Source organism: Phoca vitulina, unplaced genomic scaffold, assembly GCF_004348235.1.
Source record: "Phoca vitulina isolate PV1807 unplaced genomic scaffold, GSC_HSeal_1.0 scaffold2, whole genome shotgun sequence".
Classification (NCBI taxonomy): domain Eukaryota; kingdom Metazoa; phylum Chordata; class Mammalia; order Carnivora; family Phocidae; genus Phoca; species Phoca vitulina.
Window position 1 is genome coordinate 85,868,049 of NW_022589705.1, and position 21,959 is coordinate 85,890,007.

Genomic DNA, 21,959 nt, shown 5'->3' on the forward strand with positions numbered 1-21,959 from the left:
CTTACAGTTGAGTTAGGTAAATTGTAAATCTCTTGAATATAGGAACCATGTCTTTTTCAACTTTATTTCTATGATTCTAGTTGATGCTGAATAAAAAGGTTGATGAATCGCTACATTTTAAGTAATGTATGTTTTGAGGGTTTATTTCCTCCCAATTTGAGTGAAAAGCTTTGTGTGTTTAATGTTTTCCATTGATGATACTACTAATTAGGATCCTCAGAGGAAAGGAAATCTAAAGTTTTGCTTTGTGGCCTTGTTATTTTTAGTAGGAGACAAGAACATAGACCACTTCATTCAAGGATGCTTCCAAGGGAAAACCTAGGGTATGTATTGGTAAGTCCAAAACGAGCATAAGCTGTTTGGACAGTGCGGTGATAACTACTTTCACCTCCAGGTCTACTGGAAAGACATGTTTTTCTCCAAAATAGACCTGACCTAATTTGAGTTGAAGCTTGCTAGCCTAATTAGCCTCCTGTTTTTGCTTGTCTTTGTTTTTGTATTGTCAGGAGCGCTTGGCATATTGGTTGGGGTGGAGGTAGAACCATGTGATTCCTAAAATGAGCTTTATCATAAGCTGGGTGGGAAAGCTTTCAGGGAACTGTAACTTATTAGTGGGAATGGGAGAAGACACCAAGTGTTGTGGTAAGACAGAAATTTCCACCGAGTTACTGGGAGCAGGAGGGCTTTTGGTGGGTGACTCAGCTGTTTTCTAAACCTGTCCCATGTGATTGAGTGTGCATGATGTCTGTTTATTCTCGGCAGAGTAAGTACTAGGGGAGTCACATTACACAGTAGGCATAATGTTTATTTAACCAGCTCTGTGATGATCTAAAAATAGCTTGTAGGGGATTTTTGTTTTCTCACTGCATTTAGCAGCGTAAGATATAAAAATCATAATGGAGACCCATTGGTGAGGACTTTTCCTTATAGATAACTTTGAATAAATAGTTGGCCAATACTTTTTCAATTCTTTCAATTTAAAGTTGAAGGCCTTGGTATAAAGATACATAAAAGGTTAGGAAAATAAGAAAGTCTTCTAATTATCCAGAAAATAATTCTGCACAATTACAATTTAGCTTGTATTCTGGATAGATAGACATTTTGGGTGCTTCAGGTATTTATGTGCTAAAGTTTTACCTGGGAACTCTGTTTCCTTTTTGTGAGGTTATAGCAAATGTCTTTTTGAAGTGGAAATGTAGTGTGGTATATTTTTGCTGGATTTTATGTTAATATTATTATAGTAATATTTTTACCTTGATTTTCTTGTTTTACTTACCCTGTACTCAAGAGTTGCACCATCATGTACTGTAATTGGGTCTTTCAGTGTGTCAGAATGTTGTTATTATAACCCTGTGTACTGCTTGGCTCTGAAAGAGAAAGCACTTGGAAGTCTCAGTGTATCTAATAATCATAATCTGTTCATTTGTCTGGGAAGCAGTGAGTCACCGTGACTTACTCTTTTTGACATCTGGCGTTCTTGCTGTTTGAGGTGCAGTTTATACAGCATATGAACTTGGGTCTCTGAGATTATTTCCAAAGGGAAGGGGAAACTGGATTCATTAAGAAAAGATGCCAGCATTCTCTTTACAATAATGTTTAACTGAGTGGGAGTATTTGATAAGTCTGTTAGCCTGTAAAATTACATTACTTATGATGATTGATGCTTTATATAAAGTGGGAAATACATACTTTTTCATGGTTAATGAAAAAATGACTTGTGCATTAAACAATTATTGCATGTATTTGCTTCATTCTGTGTTTCAAAAAATATTAAACATGAGAGGATTTAAGTTTTTCTTTTCAATATTAGACTGTTAGAATATTTGCTGGGTTTTCTGTTTTGGCATCTTTTTACATGGTGCTGTCACTAGGAATTTAATATACCTGGAATGGTATATTAGAATACAGACCTTCTAGGGGTGCCTGCGTGGCTCGGCCAGTTAAGCGTCTGCCTTCTGCTCAGGTCATGGTTCCAGGGTCCTGGGATCGAGCCCCACATCGGGATCCGTGCTCAACGGGGAGCCTGCTTCTCCCTCTCCCTCTGCCCGGCACTTGTGCTCTCTCTCTCAGTCTCTATCTCAAATAAAGAAATAAAATCTTAAAAAAAAAAAAAAAGAATTTACTGCATGTAAATGGAGCCTGACTTCAACACCATTTGAAGATAATTCCAACAATTTCACTGGCTATATGTGTGTGATCCCATACTTGCCCTCATCCTGATAGATACATAACAAGTTGGTCATTTCTCAGTGTTAAAATTATCTGGGTTTGAAACCGAAGGACCAGCCATGATGCTTGGGCATGTTGCCAAGAACAAATAAGAAAATGATTTCACGCAGACTCAGCTGTTCCACAGGAGATAAATTCAGATTTATCGAAAGAGAAAGTAGTTCTCCAGTTCCTGTCATATTGGCAGTTGCGACAGATACTCCACTGAACCCTGATTGACACACACAGTGTTTTCCTCTGCAATGGAGGATTGTTTCTGTTTCCTCTAGTCACTTGCAGTGTTTCTTGACGTCCAGGAAAGGGGGGCTGTTTTTGTTTTCTGATAACACCTCACACTTGTGAGATAGGAAAATATGTATTTTGGTTGGGTCTGATTCTCCTTGTTACTCTCCTTTCTTGGAAATAAAAGATAAGAACGTGGTTTTCCCAACTTCAGTGAAATAGAGGGAAAGGCATTGTGTTTTGTGCACACTGCTAAATGATTTTCAGATCTGTTAGATGGTTTAGTATAGCTAGCTATCATTGAGTTTCAAGTTGATTACAGTGCTGTACCAAGTCGTCAGTAGTTTAGGCAGGTGTGCTTTACCAAGTACTGCTTAAAATGCAAGAAGTTATAAGCAAGTATATGTAAGTATATATGTACAAATATGTGTGATTCTGACAACTAATTGATGAAGTTGAATAAATTTTGTTGAGATAAAGTTCTTTGTGATCAGACTTTGAGCTAGAGTAATGTTAGATACTTTAACAAAGGTTGATACTTAAAATAAAAATATATTGATACATAAAATTTTTTAATTGTGAGATTAACATGAAATTTATGATCTTAACTTTTTAAATGTACAGTTCAGTGGTATTAAGTACGGTGATATTTTCTGCCATCTCTCTCCAAAACCCTTTTTATCTTGTAAAACTGAAATTCTGTATCCATTAATTAACTCCCCATTTGCTCCCTCACAGCTGCATCTGGCAACAGCTATTCTATTTTCTCTCTCTAGATTTGACTAGTAGTTAGATATTTCATAAGTGGAATCATACAGAGTTTTGTTTTTTTGTAACTGGCTTGTTTCACTTAGCATAATGAATGTCCTTAAGGTTCATTCATGTTGAATGTGTCAGAATTTCCTTACCTTTTGTGACTGAATAATATTCCTTTGTATGTATATACCACATTTTGTTTATCCATTCACCTGTTGATGGACATGTCATTCGCTTCCACCTTTTGGCTATTGTGAATAATGCTACTGTGAACCTAAGTTTAAAAATATTCCTTTGAGAACCTTGCTTTCAAATCTGAGTATATATCCAGAAAAGTAGAATTCCAGGACTATACAGTAACTCTATTTTTCATTTTTTGAGGAACTGTCATATTGTTTTTCATAGTGGCTATGCCATTTTACATTACCACCAGAAGTGCACAAGGGCTCCAGTATTCTGTACATCCTCACTAACAGGTGCTGTTTTGTGTTTTCTTTTTTTTTTAGTAGTTATCCTAATGGGTTTGATTAGTTATATCACCATGGTTTTGATTTGTATTTCCTTAGTGGTTAGTGATGTTGAACATCTTTTCACGTGATTATTGGCTATTTGTGTATCTTCTTTGGAGAAATGTGCAGTCCAGTGTGTTTCCTATTTTTCAATATGATTGTTTGGGTTTTTTTGTTGTTGAATTGTAGGATTTCTTTATATATTCTGTATCTTAACTCTTTATTAGATATATGGTTTCCAAATAATTTCTCTAATTTTGTGTTTCTTTTTCACTTGGTGGATTGTGTCCTTTAATTCCCAGAAGTCTTGTGTTTTTTTTTAATTGAAGTATAGTTTACATGCAGTGTTATATTACTTTCAGGTGTATAACATAGTGATTTGATGATTCTGTACATAATGCAGAGCTCACCATGATAAGTGTAGTTACTATCTGTCACCATACAAAGTGTATGCATACAAAGGGAGTCCAGTGTGGGACTCGATCCCAGGATGTTGTTATCACGACCCAAGCTGAAGGCAGACGATTAACGGACTGAGCCACCCCGGCACCGCCCCCGCCAATATATTTTCTTATAAGAATTTTATACTTTTAGCTCTTTCGTTTTGGTCTTTGATTCATTTTGAGTTCTTTTTTTTTTAAAGATTTTATTTATTTATTTGACAGATAGCGAGAGCAGGAACACAAGCAGGGGTAGTGGGAGAGGGAGAAGCAGGCTTCCCACTGAGCAGGGAGCCCGATGCGGAGCTCGATCCCATGACCTGAGCCAAAGGCAGAAGCCCAACGACTGAGCCACCCAGACGCCCCTCAAGTTCATTTTTATATATAGTGTAAGATAGGGGTCCAGCTTCATTCTTTTGCATGTGGTTATCCAGTTTTTTTTTAAACATCATTTGTCGAAAGACTGTCGTTTCCCTTCCCCATTGAATAGTCTTGGTACCCTTGTTAAAAATCATTTGACAGTACAAATGAGGATTTATTTCTGGACTATCTGTTCTCTTCCATTTGTTCTGTATGTCTGTCTTTATGCCGGTACCATGTTGTTTTGATTTCTGTAGACTTAAAAGTTTTGAAATCAGGAAGTATGAGACTTCCAACTTTGTTCTCTTTTCCAAGATTGTTTTAGCTATTTAGGGTCCCTTGAGATTCCTTATGAATTTTAGGATGGGTTTTTCTATAGCAGCAAAACATGTCGTTGGGATTTTGATAGGGATTGTGTTAAATCTGTAAAATTCTTTGGATGATATTGACTTCTTTACACTATGAAGTCTTCCAATCCATGAACATGGAATCTCTTTCTGTTTATGTTTTCTTTCATTTCATTCATTAGTGTTTTGTAGTTTTCAGTTTACAAGTGTTTAACGTCCTTCGTTAAGTTTAATTCTATGTATTTTGTTCTTTTTGATGCTATTGTGAATGAACTTGTTTTCTTAACTTCCTCTTAGATTGTTTATTGCTAAAGTATAGAAACACAGCTGATTTTAGTGTGTTCATTATGCTGCAACTTTGGTCAATTTGCTTAGTAGTTCTCACAGTGTTTTGTGGAATCTTGAGGGTTTTCTAGATCATGGTGTCTGTGAACAGAGATAATTTTGCTTATTCCTTTCTAATTTGGATCCTTGTATTTCTTTCTCTTGTCTGATTGCTCTGGCTAGAATGTCCAGTACTATGTTAAATATTTGTGTTCAAAGTAGGCATCTTTGTTGTATTCTTTTTTTTTTTTTTTTTCTTGATATTAGAGGAAAAGCTTTTGGTCTTTCACCATTGAGTATGGTGCCAGATGTGGGCTTTTCATGTATGGCCTTTATTATATTGGGGTACTTGCCTTCTATTTCTTGTTTGTTGGGTGTTTTTATCATGAAAGTGTATTGACGTTTGTCAAGTGATTTGCCTGCATCTGTTGAAATGATTATGTACTCCCCCACCCCTTCTTTCTGTTAATGTGGTGCAATATATTGATTGGTTTTTTAAGTTGAACCATATTTGCATTCCAGGAATAAATCCCAGTTGGTCATGGTGTATACTTCCTTTAATGTGCTGTTGAATTCTGTTTGCTAATATTCTGTTGAGGATTTTTGCATCAGTATTCATCGGAGATATTGGTCTGTACTTTTTATTTTTTATATATCTGTTTTTAATTAGGCTCCATGCCCAGCTGACTGAGCCACCTAGGCACCTCCCAAACCGATCTTTTGTTTGAAGAATTAAATCTGTTTATATTTAAAGTAATTGTTGTCAGGAAAGGATTCACTGTTGCCATTTTGTTATTTTCTTTTGTTTTTGTTTTTAAGGTTAGATTTTTAAGTTATCTCTACACCCAACATGGAACTTGAACGCTGAAATCAAGAGTTGCATGCTCCACCGACTGAGCCAGCCAGGCGCTCCATTTTTTTATTTATTTTATGACTTAAACTCTCTCTCTCTCTCTCTTTTTTTAATCATTTCCCCCCTTACTGTCCTCCTTTGTACTTAGTTGAGTTTTTGTAGTGGCATGTTTTGAATCACTTCTCATTTCCTTCTTGTGTATATTCTATAGATGTTTTGTTTCTGATTACCATGGGGGATTACATGTAACATCTTAAAGTTACAGCCATCTATTTTAAACTAATAACAATTTAACTTAAAAATAACTTACAAAGGGCGCCTGGGTGGCTCAGATGGTTAAGTGTCTGCCTTTGGCTCAGGTCATGATCCCAGGGTCCTGGGATCGAGCCCCGCATCGGGCTCCCTGCTCAGCAGGAAGCCTGCTTCTCCCTCTCCCACTCCCCCTGCTTGTGTTCCCTCTCTCGCTGTCTCTCTGTCAAATAAATAAAATCTTTAAAAAAAGTAATAACTTACAAATGCTCTACTTCTTTTCACCTCTTCCTCCTCCCTCTTTTATGTTACTGGTGTCACAGATTATATCTTTCTGTATTGTATATACAGTGACATAGATTTATAATTAGTTTTATGCTTTTGTTTTTTAAATCCTATAAAATAATAAAAAGAGTTATGAGCCAGAAGTACAATAATACAGGTTTTTATATTTGCCCATGAATTTTACTTTACTGGAGAACCTTATATTTTTCTGTGGCTTCCAGTTACTGCCTCGTATTTCTTTTGTTTCCACTTTCAGAACAAGTCTTGTAGTAATGAACTCTCTCACCTTTTGTTTATCTGGAATTTTCTCCCTTATTTTTGAAGGACATTCTTGAGGAACATAGAATTCTCATTTGACAGGTTTTTTTTTTCAATTGTTTGATTATCATGTGTCTCACCTGGAGTTTATTGAACTTCCTGTATTTGTGTGTCCTTGTCTGTCTTTGAATTAGGCTATTTTCAGCCATTATTTTTTCAGATTAGGTCTCTGCCCCTTTCTTTTCTCTTTTCTCCCATAATGCATATATTGATTTTTTTTCAATGAGGTCCCTTATATTCTTTAGGCTCTGTTCACTTTTTGCCTTCTACTCTTCCTCCTCACCTTCCTCCTCCTCTCTCTCCCCACTTCTCACACTTGGTAATTTCAAGGGTCCTCTGTTCAAGGTCACTGATTCTTTCTTCCGTCTATTTAAGTGTGCTTTGGACCCCTCTAGTGAATTTTAAAAATTGAGTTACTGAGTTTTTCTACTCCAGAATTTCTGCTTGATTCTTTTTTACAATTTTTTGATACTCTGATTTGTGCTCTTTTAAAATTTTATTTATTTATTTATTTATTTATTTATTTATTTATTTTTGTTCTCTTTTTTTAATACTCTTTTTTTATGCTCTGATTTTGTTTCATATGTTGTTTTCCTAGGTCTCTGTTTTCCTTTATTTTATTGAGCATATTCAAGACTGCTGTTTTGAAGTCTTTGTCAAGTAACTCCAAAGTCTCTGTTTCTTTAAGGTTGGTTTCTAGAGATTTACATTGTTCCTTTGAATGGGCAGTATTTCCCTGTTTATTTGTGTGCCTTGTAATTGAGCATTTGTAAAACATCCACACCTCCTAGTATTTGGGGCCTGGCTGATTACAGGGGAAGACCATCACTCATCAGTCCAGTGTGAAGGCATAAAGGTCTTTTCAGGCATTTTCTGTTCATATATCTTCCCTGGGCCTGTGTTTGTGGTTTCCCTCCAATTCCACTATATCCATGGCTACTTTTAAATCTCTCAGTTTCCTGAAAAGTCTTACCCCTGCTTCTCAAGTCCTTAAATGTTCTGTTGTATTCCGCTTCCTGTAATCTCTTGCACCAGATGCCTGCAGGTCTGAAGTCTCCCTGCAGTTCTCATGGAGTTCAGCAGGTGCCACTGCTTTCTATGGGACTTCAAGCTGATATACAAACTATGCCACTGTTCTCATCAGTGCTCTGAGTATGGTGAAATAGAAACCAGTCTCTTAGGCAGCCCCTATGTGAGCCAAGTCAGAATGTTGCAAACAAGTTCCATTTTTTCTCTTCTGTCTCAAGGGAGAAACTGGGAATTGGGTGGCTTCCTCCAGACTGTGCCATGCCAGGGAGAGGTTTGGGTAGGGGCAGGCAAAAACACCACTACATTTCCCATCCTTTTGAGTGTGGTTGTATAGAGCTCAGGAAGACAGTTGAAGGTGCCCAGAAACAGTGTGGATGGAAAATTATTTTAGGATCAAAGTAAAACACAGGACCTGTGTAAATATGGGAGAGTGAAAACAACTGTTCCATAGCCATCAGGAATGGCACATATGTTTTTTGTTTTTTTAAGGATAAACTTAAGGATAGAGAAATAAAGTAAGTGTTTAATATTTTCAGAGCAAGGGGAGGGTCACTTTTAACTTTCGTATTAATCTAGGTCAGTGTTTCCAAATGTTTTGATTGAGGACCTCTCTATACTCTTAAATAACTCTGGGGGTCTCAGTATTTTTTTCATGTTATATCTATTAGTATTTGCTATATTAGGAGTTAAAACTGAGGAATTTAAAAATATTTATTTTAAAGTAAAAATAAAGTTCATTTTTTGTACACATCAATAATATATTTTTATGCAAAAATATTTTCCAAAACAAAAATATTGATGAGAAGAGTTGTACTGTTTACAGTTTTGCAATAATAGAAGGTAGGTGGAATCTCATCTCTTTCTGCACTCTAATTGTTTCACTATATTATTTCAGCTGAAGTATATGAAGAAAATAGAGGCTTACACAGGTGTGTAGTTAGGAAAGGGAGACATATTTTGTACAGTCCTTTTCAGAAACTTGTGGTAATTCTTTGAAATTATGTCAAATTCAATAAGTGGTAATTTCTTAAATATTATTTGCATTCTGGAATCTGAATCTGTATCAGTGAACTGTTGGTACTCTGGTATGTTAAAATCTACTGGTGTGTCTTGCATTTGAATTAATTATTAATATTATATGATTTGTAACATCACACATTGGTCATTCAAAATACACTGCTTCACTGAGTTATACAAAACTTTTTTTTTTTTAAGATTTTATTTAGTTATTTGAGAGCACAAGAGGGGGGAGCGGGAGAGGGAGAAGCAGACTCCCTGCTGAGCAGGGAGCCCGATGCAGGACTCGATCCCGCGACTCCAGGATCATGACCTGAGCCGAAGGCAGTCGCTTAACCAACTGAGCCACCCAGGCGCCCTATACAAAACTTTTTTTAAAAAAATTTTTATTTTTATATATTTGAGAGAGCAAGCACAAGTAGGGGGAGGGACAGAGGGAGAGTGACAGACTTCCCACTGAGCAGACTCTCCGCTGATCCCCTGTGGGGTTCAATCTCAGTACCCCAAGATCATGACCTTAGGCAAAGTGAGACGCTTAACTGACTGAGCCACCCAGACGCCCTGTACACTTTTTATTACACAGTATTAAAAATCACATTCTCATCAGAAAAGTCTAAATATTGGGGAGGTGCCAAGCTCATAGTGACAGATACATATTTTCAACAGTCTAATTTTATTTGAAAGCTTTAATTTTATTATTGGTAACAAATACTGTTCATTTTCCTTGACCTGACAGGCTCGTTTTGTTCATTTTTACTAAAATGTCTGCCATGTACCAAAGTCTTCATAAGCATAGTATGTCTGTTATTTATTCTTTCAAATAAAATGGTGTTGCATGAAAAGAGCATGTAGTTCAGCTTGTAACTCAAGCAGTAGCATAAATGCTATTTCTCAGTACAGACATCTTACTCCAGTATGCTTCGGAAGTGCTCTATTTATCTTCTCTTACTTGGTCACAACAGTATTAAAAAAGACATGTGCTAAAGCTTCCTTACTATATGGTTCCAGTTTTGTAATGTTTTATATATGACCACATCACAAAGATGAGGATAGACTTGTGGTTGCCATGGGTTAGATTCATGAGAGGTGTAGGGAAGAAGGAAAGAAGGTGACTGTGGCTATGATAGGGTGGTCTGAGGGATCCTTGTGAAGAACCTGTTCTGTATTCTGTCTGTAGTAGTGGTGACACAAATCGATATATGTGATAAAATTGCCTATAACTAAATACAGAAATGTGTATGCACATAAAGCTAGTGAATTATGAATAAGGCTGATGATGCGTTGAATCAGTGTCACTTTTCTAGGTTTGTTGTTGTACTGTGGTTATATGTTACCATTAGTTCAAACTAGATGAAGAGCATCTGTATGGAAACTCTTATTGTTTTTCAAACTCCATGTGAATTTATAATTACTCAAAAAGTAATAACTTTTGGGGCACCTGGGTGGCTCAGTCATTAAGCATCTGACTTCGGCTCAGGTCATGGTCCCAGGGTCCTGGGGTCGAGCCCCGCATCGGGCTCCCTGCTCAGTGGGAAGCCTGCTTCTCCCTCTCCCACTCCCCCTGTTTGTGTTCTCTCCCTCGCTGTGTCTCTCTTTGTCAAATAAATAAATAAAATCTTAAAAAAAAAAAGTAGTAACTTTTACTGTCACATAAATGGCATTCTTTTTTTTTTTTTTTTAAGATTTTATTTATTCACTTGAGACACAGATACAGAGAGAGAGAGAAAGCATGAGCAGGGAGAGAGGCAGAGGGAGAGACGCCTAACCATCTGAGCCACCCAGGCGCCCCCATAAATGGCATTCTTAAGTACTTTTTTTCTTTTTTTTTTTTTATTTAGTATATAGAGTGTAGAAGTGAAGAATACCAGTAGTTTTACCCACCTTGCTTTTCTGTCATTAGTGCAGGTCTCAACACAGGCTAATAATAGCTTAGCATTAATATTTTGAAAATTTTGGGGGCGCCTGGGTGGCTCAGTCGTTAAGCTTCTGCCTTTGGCTTAGGTCACGATCCCAGGGTCCTGGGATCGAGCCCCGCATCAGGCTCCCTGCTCATCGGGAAGCCTGTTTCTCCCTCTCCCACTTCCCCTGCTTGTGTTCCCTCTCTCACTGTCTCTCTGTCAAATAAATAAATAAAATCTTTAAAAAAATTTTTTTTTTTTTTTTTTTACCTGGCAGACAATTAGAGGTCTCAGGGATGCCCAGACATATGCAGTCCATACTTTGAGAATCAGTGGCATAAAGCCTTTATTTAGCTGAGGAAAACAAGTAATATACCTAAGACTGTGTATGGGTCTCTGCATCTCTTTCCAGTGTTTTATACTGTACTCTTGTTTATTGGATATTATTGTACTTCTGTGAAAACACAGAAATGGATGTTTGTAATGATATAAATGACAGACATGAGAAGAGTAAAACTTTCAAATTAACAGCTTTCTATACCTATGCTGCGCAGTATGGTAGCAACTAGTCCTATTTGGCTATTTAAATTCAAAATCTAAGAGATTAAATGTATATAAATAAAATTTAAGTGGAATTAGTAGTTATGGAGTTCAGTTTTGAATGATGAAAAAATTCTATGGATCTTTTGCACAATGTGCATATAGTTATTAACACTACTGTCCAATTAAAAATGGTTGAGCTGTAAATTGTATTATGTTTTCTACCACAACAAAATATTTTAATTTTTTTTAAAGATTTGTTTATTCATGAGAGAGAGTGTGTACGTGAGTGCGCAAGTACAAATGGGAGGGGCAGAGAAAGAGGGAGAGGGAGAGAGAATCTTAAATGCTATTAGTACCTTCTGTGTATATGTGTGCTTATTTCAACATTCTCTCTCAATACCATTCATTCCATATCATTACATGTTCCTCTGTATCTTTTTTAATGACTAAAAGATTATACTCTATGGCTGAGTAAATCATTTTTATGTCTATATCTATCTATCTTTTATTGGTTAAGGTGTGAAGTTCTTAAAAGACCTGCAACCATAAATCTTCAGCCTCGTTTATGTACCTAGGCCACAGCTATATATAGTGTCTTCTTTGTGTTAGATTTCAGTAAATACTGTTGATTTAATTTTAATTGTGATTTATGAGATTTATGAGACATTTTATTTATGTTCCAAGAATATTTAGAACTTTGCAAAATACAGAATTCCTACTGTATTTTCTGGCTGACTTTTTTTTTTCTATCATGTGAAGAGGAAGCTGAAGGATAGAGGTTATTTTCATGTCTTTATTATTAAAGTAATCAATTCTTTTGATCCTTGAATAAGGAAAAACATGTAATACAGAATTGTATAAAATAGAACCGTGAGTTGTATCCTATACTGTGCTTCCGATTCCCGTTCCTCTGAAGTAGCTGATGCTGTTTGCTTAGTAAATGTAAGTTTGCTCAGGAAGACATCTTATCTAAATTTATGCATTTATGGATATATTAGTTTTATGTATCAAAAATCTACACAAGTAGGGTGCATTTATATTCTCTCATTGACTGACTTTAGTATATTTTCACCTCTTCCCTAGAAAAACATGGAAATTTAGCATGCCTCCCCTTTATTTGGCCTTATGAATATATCTGTTCCTTGAAATGGATTTGTGTGTCAAATAGATAAGCTTATTTAAAATGTCAGAATATGAAAACACTAATTCAAAAGGATATATGCAGCATTATTTACAATAGCCAAATTATGGAAGCAGCCCAAGTGTCCACTGATAAATTAATGGATAATGAAGATGTGGTGTGAATTGTTGAATCACTATATTGTACACTTGAAACTAATGTAACACTATTGTTAACTTTATTGGAATAAAAATTTTAAAAAATGAAAGATGGTAGGTATTATCTAATAGCTCTTTGGAAAGTTGTGGGAACTTAATTGTTCTTTTTTTTTTTTCTTAAGGTTTATTTATTTGAGAGAGAGAGAGCATGGGGAAGGGGAAAGGGAGAGGGAGAGAGAGAATCTCAAGCAGACTCCGTGCTGAGCCTGGAGCCCCACATGGGGCTTGATCCCATGACCCTGAGATCATGACTTGAGCCAAAACCAAGAGTTGGTCTCCCAACCAACTGTGCCACCAGGTGCTCCGTAACTTCATTTTTCAATCACATTTGCATGTTCATGCACACACATTCACAATATTGAATTTAGTCATTATGGTAGTATTTGTTTCAGATGAAGGAATTGTCTTAAACAGGTAATATTATTTTTAAATATTTTATTTATTTATATGACAGAGAAAGACAGCACAAGCAGAGGGAGCAGGAGAGGGAGAAGCAGGCTCTCCTCTGAGCAGGGATCCCGACACAGGTCTCAATGCCAGGACCTTTGGGATCATGACCTGAGCCAAATGAAGAGCTTAACAGACTGAGCCACCCAGGCGCCCCTATAATTTTTTAAAATTTATTTATTTGTTTGAGAGAGAGAGAGAGAGCAGGGTGAGAGGCAGAGGGAGAGAGAGAATCTCCAGCAGACTCCTGCTGATCACAGAGCCCAACGCAGGGCTTGATCCCAAGACCCTGAGATCATGACCTGAGAGCCAGAATCAAGAGTCAGACACTTAACGGCCTGAACCACTCAGGCGACCCCTGTTGTAATTATTTTTGTTGGCTTAAGTCCATTGTATTATATCGCAAAAATTGAAAATCCTTGTTGATTTTTTTCATATATTTATATTTTAAAAACCATCACATCTGGACCTAAGATGCTATGTTATGGTGTTCTGTCTTATAATGGAATTTACCCTCAGGTTTTTATCTTTAAATATCCAAATCACTGTTTCTTAAATAGTTATTATGGACTTAAAGGTTATGTCTGCAGCACAGAAATTGTTTTGGTTGACTTTTTTCTTTCTTTTTTTTTTTTTACTGGCATTCTGTTAACAGTTTATCAGTTAACACCATTTGGTAGTTTTTGTTGTTACTATTGTGTTCTTATTTCCCCAAGTTGATAAAAAGGTATCAGTGACTTAGGAAGGTTCATTGAAACATAAAAGTAATGATGAAAATGAGAATGCAAGTCTGTAACTCATGTAAACTTGGACAGTGAAGTGATTGGCAGTTTAAATAGAAATAATTAATGTATACGTCCTTGGAGAAGTAAGTCTTTGTAATACCTGTGAAGGTCCAAAAAGAGAAAGTGCAAACAAAACCTGTGATGACTATTGACATGATAGTCTGTTGATCTGTTCCTAGTTCTCTATTCATTTGATATTATGAAATATGTTTATAGAATGTTCCTATTTAAATATTTGCAATATTTTCCAACAAAGTGTAGTAGTATATTAAACAAGTTTTTCCAGAATGACTTCATAAACTTGGTGAATCATGTCATTACGTGTAGAGAAGAGAGAAAAAAACCTAGACGCATCGTTCACAGTTGCACTCTTTGTAGCATTGACAGGTACAATTTATATCATTCCAGATAAATTTCTAAAACCAGCCACAAAGAGTTGAATAATCCTCTGAGAGAAAGCTAAGTGAGCTCTTGGCAAAATTCCTTTATCTGTGCTTCTGTTAAAACCCCATAATGGCACAATGGCATACGTTGTGAAAGTGGAATCACTTCTGTGTGTGGCTGTCATCAGATATTATGCTTTGTGTTTAGATGAAACTGCTTGTGTAGAATATGAATCTGCTCTTGACATACATATAATTTGAGTAGAACTGCTTGATTATTTTTTGTCTGTTTAAAATAGTAATTCCAAGCTAAAGGAAAATAAATTCTTCTATTAGTATTCATTATAAGACCAATGATACAGTGCCAGTATTGACAGAGAACCAGCTATATGTGTTGCCAGGAATGGTGTATTACCTAATGATAGTACTTGTGCCTGAATGGTAATTCACATGCCGCTTTTTCAGTTAACTGTAGATGTGTTGCCTTATATGGCTCCAGTGTTGAAGATATTAGTGAAAATCTTGAATAAGGTCAAATATGGCCATTATGCATATTTTCAGCATCTATTCTGAAAACAAATTAGGCTGCTCTTCCTTTCTGTAGTACTCTAGCTATGGAAGGGCAAAATTTTCACGTAACTTCTTGATAGAGAGAACATTTCTGTATTTTTTTTTTATAAGTTGTACATCTCAGTGTTGTCTTTAGTATTTTAACAGTCAGAAGGTTTTGCTTCAGCCAACATCAGCTACATGTTGAGAATAAAGTATCAAGATTTCCTAAAACCAACGAGCCCTTACCACTGAGAATATGGCTTTCTTAACATTTGATCACTTTGTTTAAATTGATAAAGAATGAAATTGGTTCTGTATTTTATAGCTCTATCCAAATGTTGTCATCAAACTTGATGAAATACTTTTCAACTTAGGGGCAGACAGAGTTGATAAGAAATCAACTCACCTTTCTTGGAGAGGAGGCAAGATGGTGGAGGAGTAAGGGGACCCCTTTTCAACTGGTCCTCTGAATTTAGCTGGATATCTATCAAACCATTTTGAACACCCACGAAATCAGTCTGAGATGTCTGAATATATATCTGGATCTCTGAAAACAGAAAAGCGACTGCTTTTTGCAAGGTAGGACGTGTGGAGTCATGAATTGGCGGGAAGATATCAGAAGATAAACAGAAGGGGGAGGGAGCCTCCATAAATGGTGCCTGGAAAGTGATGTAACACCAGAGCACAAAATCAGAACCTTAGAAATTTGCTCTAGTGAGAAACATCCCTCTCTGAAGGGGGCTCAGGAAATGAAAAGGCAGAATTTTAGGTAGGTAGGGCATTGTGGTCTCAGGTTATGAGGGACTACAGAGCAAAACGGATTCCTGAAATGGTAGAGTGCCCGAGCATTGGAGCCAGGAAGCAGGTTATGGTCAGCGAGCCCAGGAGGGGACTCTCAGCTCCAATTGCCATAAACCAGGAGCCAGGCCTGTTGATAACCGCTCTTTCCTTGAACAGCCTGAAAAAATCTGGAACCTGAGTCCGTGACCGGGCAAAAACTTGCAGAACGGTAGTGGCCGGTAAAAGGCTTTAGAGTGGAACCCAGACTGATGCCGGAGTTTTGGGTGTGCCCACGAGCCCATAGCCACTTGCGGTTTTAGGATCACAAAGGGCACTGGTACTCCGCCCCTGATACTACCTCTGAGAGAGTTGCTGTGGGCACGCACCGCAGGAGACTGCAGTTTTCAGCGGCGCATGCAGAAGTGGAGATTGTTTGTCCTGGAGGGTCTATTAAAGAGGGCAGATTGAGATTTTTCTGCTCTGGGCCAGAGGTTTGGCTGCGGCCATTTTTGCTGTGATCCTCTGAAGAGGTGGGGAAAGCACCCAGGGAACAAAAGCCACACAGAAGACTGGTTTCCACTGAGCGCATCCTCCTGACAGGGTGGGGCACCTCCCCCGCCAGGCAGGGTTACCTGAGAAACAGTGTGGCAGGCCCCTCCCCCAGAAGACAGGCTGGAAGAACAGGTGGATGACAATCCTATGGATCCTATAAGCCTGTAAAATCCCAACACCAGGGGAAAATTGTATATTGAGCTCCAGGTGTGGCCTCATGACTTACTTATTTTTCAGATATAATTCTCCTTTTCTTTTCTTTTTTCTTTTCTTTTCTTTTCTTTTCTTTTCTTTTCTTCTTCCTTTTCTCATGCTTTTCCTCTGTTGTATTTTTCTTTTTCCCTTTTTATTTCAACAGATGTCTGTTATTCAACTTATTTTTCATAGTTGCTTTTTAACTTGTATTTTTACACACCTATATTTTTTGTAGATTCAGTTTTACCTTTTTATATATACAAGTTTTACTTTCCTTGTAATTTTGGGACGTAGTGTCCTCTAACACACAGACCAAAATACACCCAGGAACAACTGAAACACCCTGCCTTGTCCACCCTGAGAGATTATAGTCCCCCTTACCCCCGCTTTTAAAAATTTTTTTAATTTTATTCTTGTGTTTCATTTTGGCTTTGTTTTTTCTGTGGTGGCGTCTGACCACTCCAGATTTTGCTAGGGTGTATCTAGCTTGGGTCTGGTTGATATTTTGTACTCTGTTCATTCATTCAACCATCCCTCGACAGAATGACTAGGAGGAGGAACTCTCAACAAAGAAAAGAACCAGAGACAATGTCCTCTGCCACAGAACTAAGGGATATGGATATAAGCAAGATGTCAGAGATGGAATTCAGGATAGCAATCATGAAGTCAACAGCCTGGCTTGAAAAAAGGATTAGTGACAATATAGAATCTCTAAGGGCAGAAATGAGATCTAATCAGGCCAAACTTAAAAATGCTATGAATGAGATGCAGTCTAAACTGGATACTCTTAACAGCCAGGGTAAATGAGGCAGAAGAGCGAATCAGTGATCTAGAAAAAAACTGATAGGAAGGAAGCTGAGGAAAATAGGGATAGGCAGCTAATAGTCCATGAAAATAGATCAATGAAATGATGTCATGAGACGTTCCAATGTCAGAATTATTGGGATCCCTGAGGGGGTGGAGAGAGAGAGAAGACTAGAAGGTATATTTGAGCAAATGATAGCTGAGAACTCCCCTAATCTGGGGAAGGAAACAGCATTTGTGTCCAAGAGGCAGAGACGACCCCTCCCAAAATCAATAAAAATAGATCAACATCCCAACATGTAACAGTGAAACTTGCAAATCTTAGAGCCAAGGAAGCTACCCTGAGAGCAGCTGGGGGAAGAGATCTCTTACATATGGAAGGAGGAACATCAGAATAAAATCAGACCCGTCCACAAAAACCTGACAAGCCAGAAAGGGCTGGCAAGACATACTCAGGGTACTAAATGAAAAGAACATGCAGCCAAGAATACTTTACCCAGCAAGGCTGTCATTCACAATGGATAGAGAGAGAAAGAGCTTTCAGGACAGGGAGAAACTGAAAGAATATGTGACCACCAAGCCAGCCCTGCAAGAAAAATTAAGGAGGATTCTGTAAGCCAAGAGAAACCCATAAGTCACATAGACCAGAAAGAAACAGAAAATCTACAGAAACAGACTTTACAGGCCAATACAATGGCACTAAATTCATATCTTTCAATAGCTACACTGAATGTAAATGGGCTGAATGCTCCCACACAGGATTTCAGATTGGATAAAAAAGCAGGACCCATCCATATGCTGTCTACAAGAGACTGATTTTGAGCCTAAAGACACCTCCAGATTGAAAGTGAAGGGATGGACAACCATTTACCACGCTAATGGATCTCTAAAGAAAGCTGGGGTAGCAATCCTCGTATCAGACAAATTAGATTTTAAACCAAAGACCATAGTAAAGAAATGCAGAGGGACACTATGTCATACCTAAAGGGTCTATCCAACAAGAAAATCTAACAGTTGTAAAAATCTATGTCTTCAACATGGGAGCAGCGAATTATATAAACCAGTTAATAACCAAAATAAAGAAACATACTGATAATAATACATTCATAGTAGGAGACCTCAGTACTGCACTTACAGCAATGGACAGATCATCTAAGCAGATCAACAAAGAAACAAGAGCTTTGAATGACACATTGGACCAGATGGACTTCGTAGATATATACAGAACATTCCATCCTAAAACAACAGAATACTCATTCTTCTCCAGTGCACATGGAACTTTCTCCAGAATAGACCACATACTGGGTCACAAATCAGATCTCAACTGGTACTAAAAGATTGAGATTATCCCCTGCATATTTTCAGACCACAATGCTGTGAAACTGGAACTCAGCCACAAGAAGAAATTTGGAAGGAACTCGAACACTTGGAAGTTAAAGAGCATCTGCTAAAGAATGATTGGGTCAACCAGGAAATTAAAGAACTTAAACAATTCATTGACACTAATGAGAATGAAAACACATCAGTCCAAAACCTATGGGATACTGCAAAGGCAGTCCTAAGAGGGAAATACATAGCCATCCAAGCCTCTCTCAAAAAATTAGAAAAATCCCGGGGCACCTGGGTGGCTCAGTCGTTGAGCGTCTGCCTTCAGCTCGGGTCATGATCGCAGGGTTCTGGGATCAAGCCCCGCATCGGGCTCCCTACTCTGTGGGGAGCCTGCTTCTCCTTTTCCCACTCCCCCTGCTTGTGTTCCCTCTCTCTCTGTGCCTCTCTTTGTCAAATAAATAAATAAAATCTTTAAAAAAAAATTAGAAAAATCCCAAATGCACAAGCTAACCTTACACCTAAAGGACCTAGAGAAAGAACAGCAAATAAGGCCTAAACCAAGCAGGAGAAGAGAAACAATAAAGATTAGAGCAGAAATCAATGAAATAGAAACCAAAAAAACAGTAGAAGAGATCAACAAAACTAAAAGCTTGTTCTTTGAAAGAATTAATAAGATTGATAAACCTCTGACCAGACTTATCCAAAAGAAAAGGGAAAGGACTCAAATTAATAAAATCATGAATGAAAGGGGAGAGATCATGACTAACACCAAGGAAATAAAAACAGTTATTAGAAATTACTACCAGCAACTATATGCCAACAAATTAAACAATCTAGAAGAAACGGACGCATTCCTGGACACTTATAAACTACTAGGACTGAAAATAGGAAGAAATAGACAATCTGAACAGACCAGTAACCAGCAAGGAAATTTAAGCAGTAATCAAAAACCTCCCAAAAGACAAGAGTCCAGGGCCAGATGGCTTGCCAGGGGAATTCTACTAAACATTTATTTATTTATTATTATTATTTTTTAAATGACCTTTTTTAAAAAGTTTTATTTATTTATTTGACAGAGAGAGCACAAGCAGGGGGAGCAGCAGAGGGAGAGGGAGAAGCAGGTTCCCTGCTGAGCAGGGAGCCCGATGTGGGGCTCAATCCCAGGACCCTGGGATTATGACCTGAGCTGAAGGCAGACACTTAACAACTGAGCCACCCAGGTGCCCCTCTACCAAACATTTAAAGAAGAAATAATACCTATTCTACTGAAGCTGTTTCAAAAAATAGAAATAGTAGGGGGCGCCTGGGTGGCTTCCAAACTTCCAAAGTCATTCAATGAGGCCTTGATCCCCAAACCAAAGACCCCATGAAAAAGGAGAATTACAGACCAATGTCCCTGATGAACATGGATGCCAGAATATTCCTAGCCAATAGGATCCAACAGTACATTTTTAAAAGGATTATTCATCATGACCGGGTGGAATTTATTCCTGGAATGCAAGGGTGGTTCATCTTTCAGAAATCAGTGTGATAGAGCACATTAATAAAAGAAAAGACAAAAACCACATGATCCTTTCAATTGATGCAGAAAAAGCACTTGATAAAATACAGCATCCTCTCCTGATTAAATCTCTTCAAACTATAGGTTATAGAGGAACATACCTCAATATCATAAAAGCCATCTATGAAAAGCCCACAGCGAATATCATTCTCAATGGGGAAAAACTGAGAGCTTTTCCCCTAAGGTCAGGAACACGACAAGGATGCCTATTCTCATCATTATTGTTCAACATAGTACTAGAAGTCCTAGCCTCAGCAATCAGACAACAAAAAGAAATAAAAGACATTCAAATTGGCAAAGAAATCAACTTACCTCTCAAGTTGAAACAGTTAACTTGAATTAAGTTGAGATAGTCGCCTCCAGCCTTCTAGAGTTTGAGTGTGATACATACACATAAACTTGATTTTTCAAACATTGCTAAAAATAATCTTTGATGAGAAATCTGCAGCTAACTGTTGAGTCATATTTGATGCAATTATCACCTATTTGATAGATGTGAGATACTTGCTGTCATAATTTTCAATTTGTGGCCAGATTTAGTACACCTATAGTAAAAAGGGAAATTAACCTGATGTAGAAGCTTAATGTTGGTTATTAGAGATGGGTATAAGATTACCATGTTGAAAGATCGCAAATTATTCTCCATGTCCAGTATGAAACTTTTGTCATTAGTTTTTTTGTTTTCATTATTTAAAAGTTATAAACTTTTCAAACATTGCTTTAAAGATTTTTTTTTTTTTAATGTAATCTCTACCTCCAATTTGGGGCTTGAACTCATGACTCCAGTATCAATGCTATACTGACTGAGCCAGCCAGGCTCCCCTCAAACATTTGCTTTAAATTGTTAATCCCAGCTGAACTGCCACTAAATGGTCATTTTGAATTTTCTTTTAAAGCAAAGTTAGAATACTTTCTAGAGATACCATTTACTTAGTTACCTTGGATAAGGCACTTGTGTTTTTTTTTAAGATTTATTTATTTATTTATTTGAGAGAGAATAAGGGAGAAAGAGAGCAAGCTAGCCAGTGGGGGAAGGGGCAGAGGGAGAGAATCTCAAGCAGACTCCCCACTGAGCATGGAGCCTGACATGGGGCTCAGTCACTTGACCCAAAAGATCACGACCTGATCCAAAACCAAGAGTCAGACACTCAACTAACTGAGCCATCCAGGTGCCCCAACACTTAAATTTTCTGACCTTTGATTTCCTCATTTGTAAAATTGGCACCATGGTAATAAAAGGTGATTGTATAATAATTGATTTTTCTTCATTTTATCTTAGCAACTTCCTTGCAAAGTAGATTAGTTACTATTTTTTACATTCATGGGAAAGATAAATTACTTGCCCAAGTAAGTGGCAGTTGTTAGGATTTAACACCAAGTCCTGTGATTCTGTGTCCATTGCTATTGCCAGTATTTCATCTTAAACATGTTACAGGTTTTTTGCTTTTTTTTCCCCTGGGTTTCAGTAGCACATAGAATACTAGTTTGTAGTATTTAACACGGGTTCATAATGAAAAGCTTATTCTCTTATTTTCAGAAAACCTGTGGTAAGTTAGTACATACTACCACTTATCCCATGCTTTTATCTAAAGTTCGTATTGATTGTAGATTTTTACGTAAAAAAAAAAAAATGGTCATGTAAAAGGATTAAAGCGTAAGCAGTGGAAGAGAACAACAATAATATAGCAGTTAACTTAGTGAACTGCTAATTTGGCTCTGGTCTGTCTTCCTCAGTGGTTTTCTTTGCTTGTAGGTACTTTGGAAAGCTCACCACAGCAGTAACAAGTTCTCTCAGCTATGTTTGATTTTGTTTGTGGCATGGTCTGTCCGTTTCAGAAATAGATGAATTGACAG

General features: G+C 37.3%; 1 protein-coding gene across 18 annotated transcripts in view; it reads left to right on the plus strand.

Moving 5' to 3' along the window:
* Positions 1-21,959, plus strand: part of EIF4G3 (eukaryotic translation initiation factor 4 gamma 3) — a 333,115-nt gene that overhangs the window by 148,040 nt on the left and 163,116 nt on the right. The gene's annotated exons all lie outside the window — the stretch shown is intronic.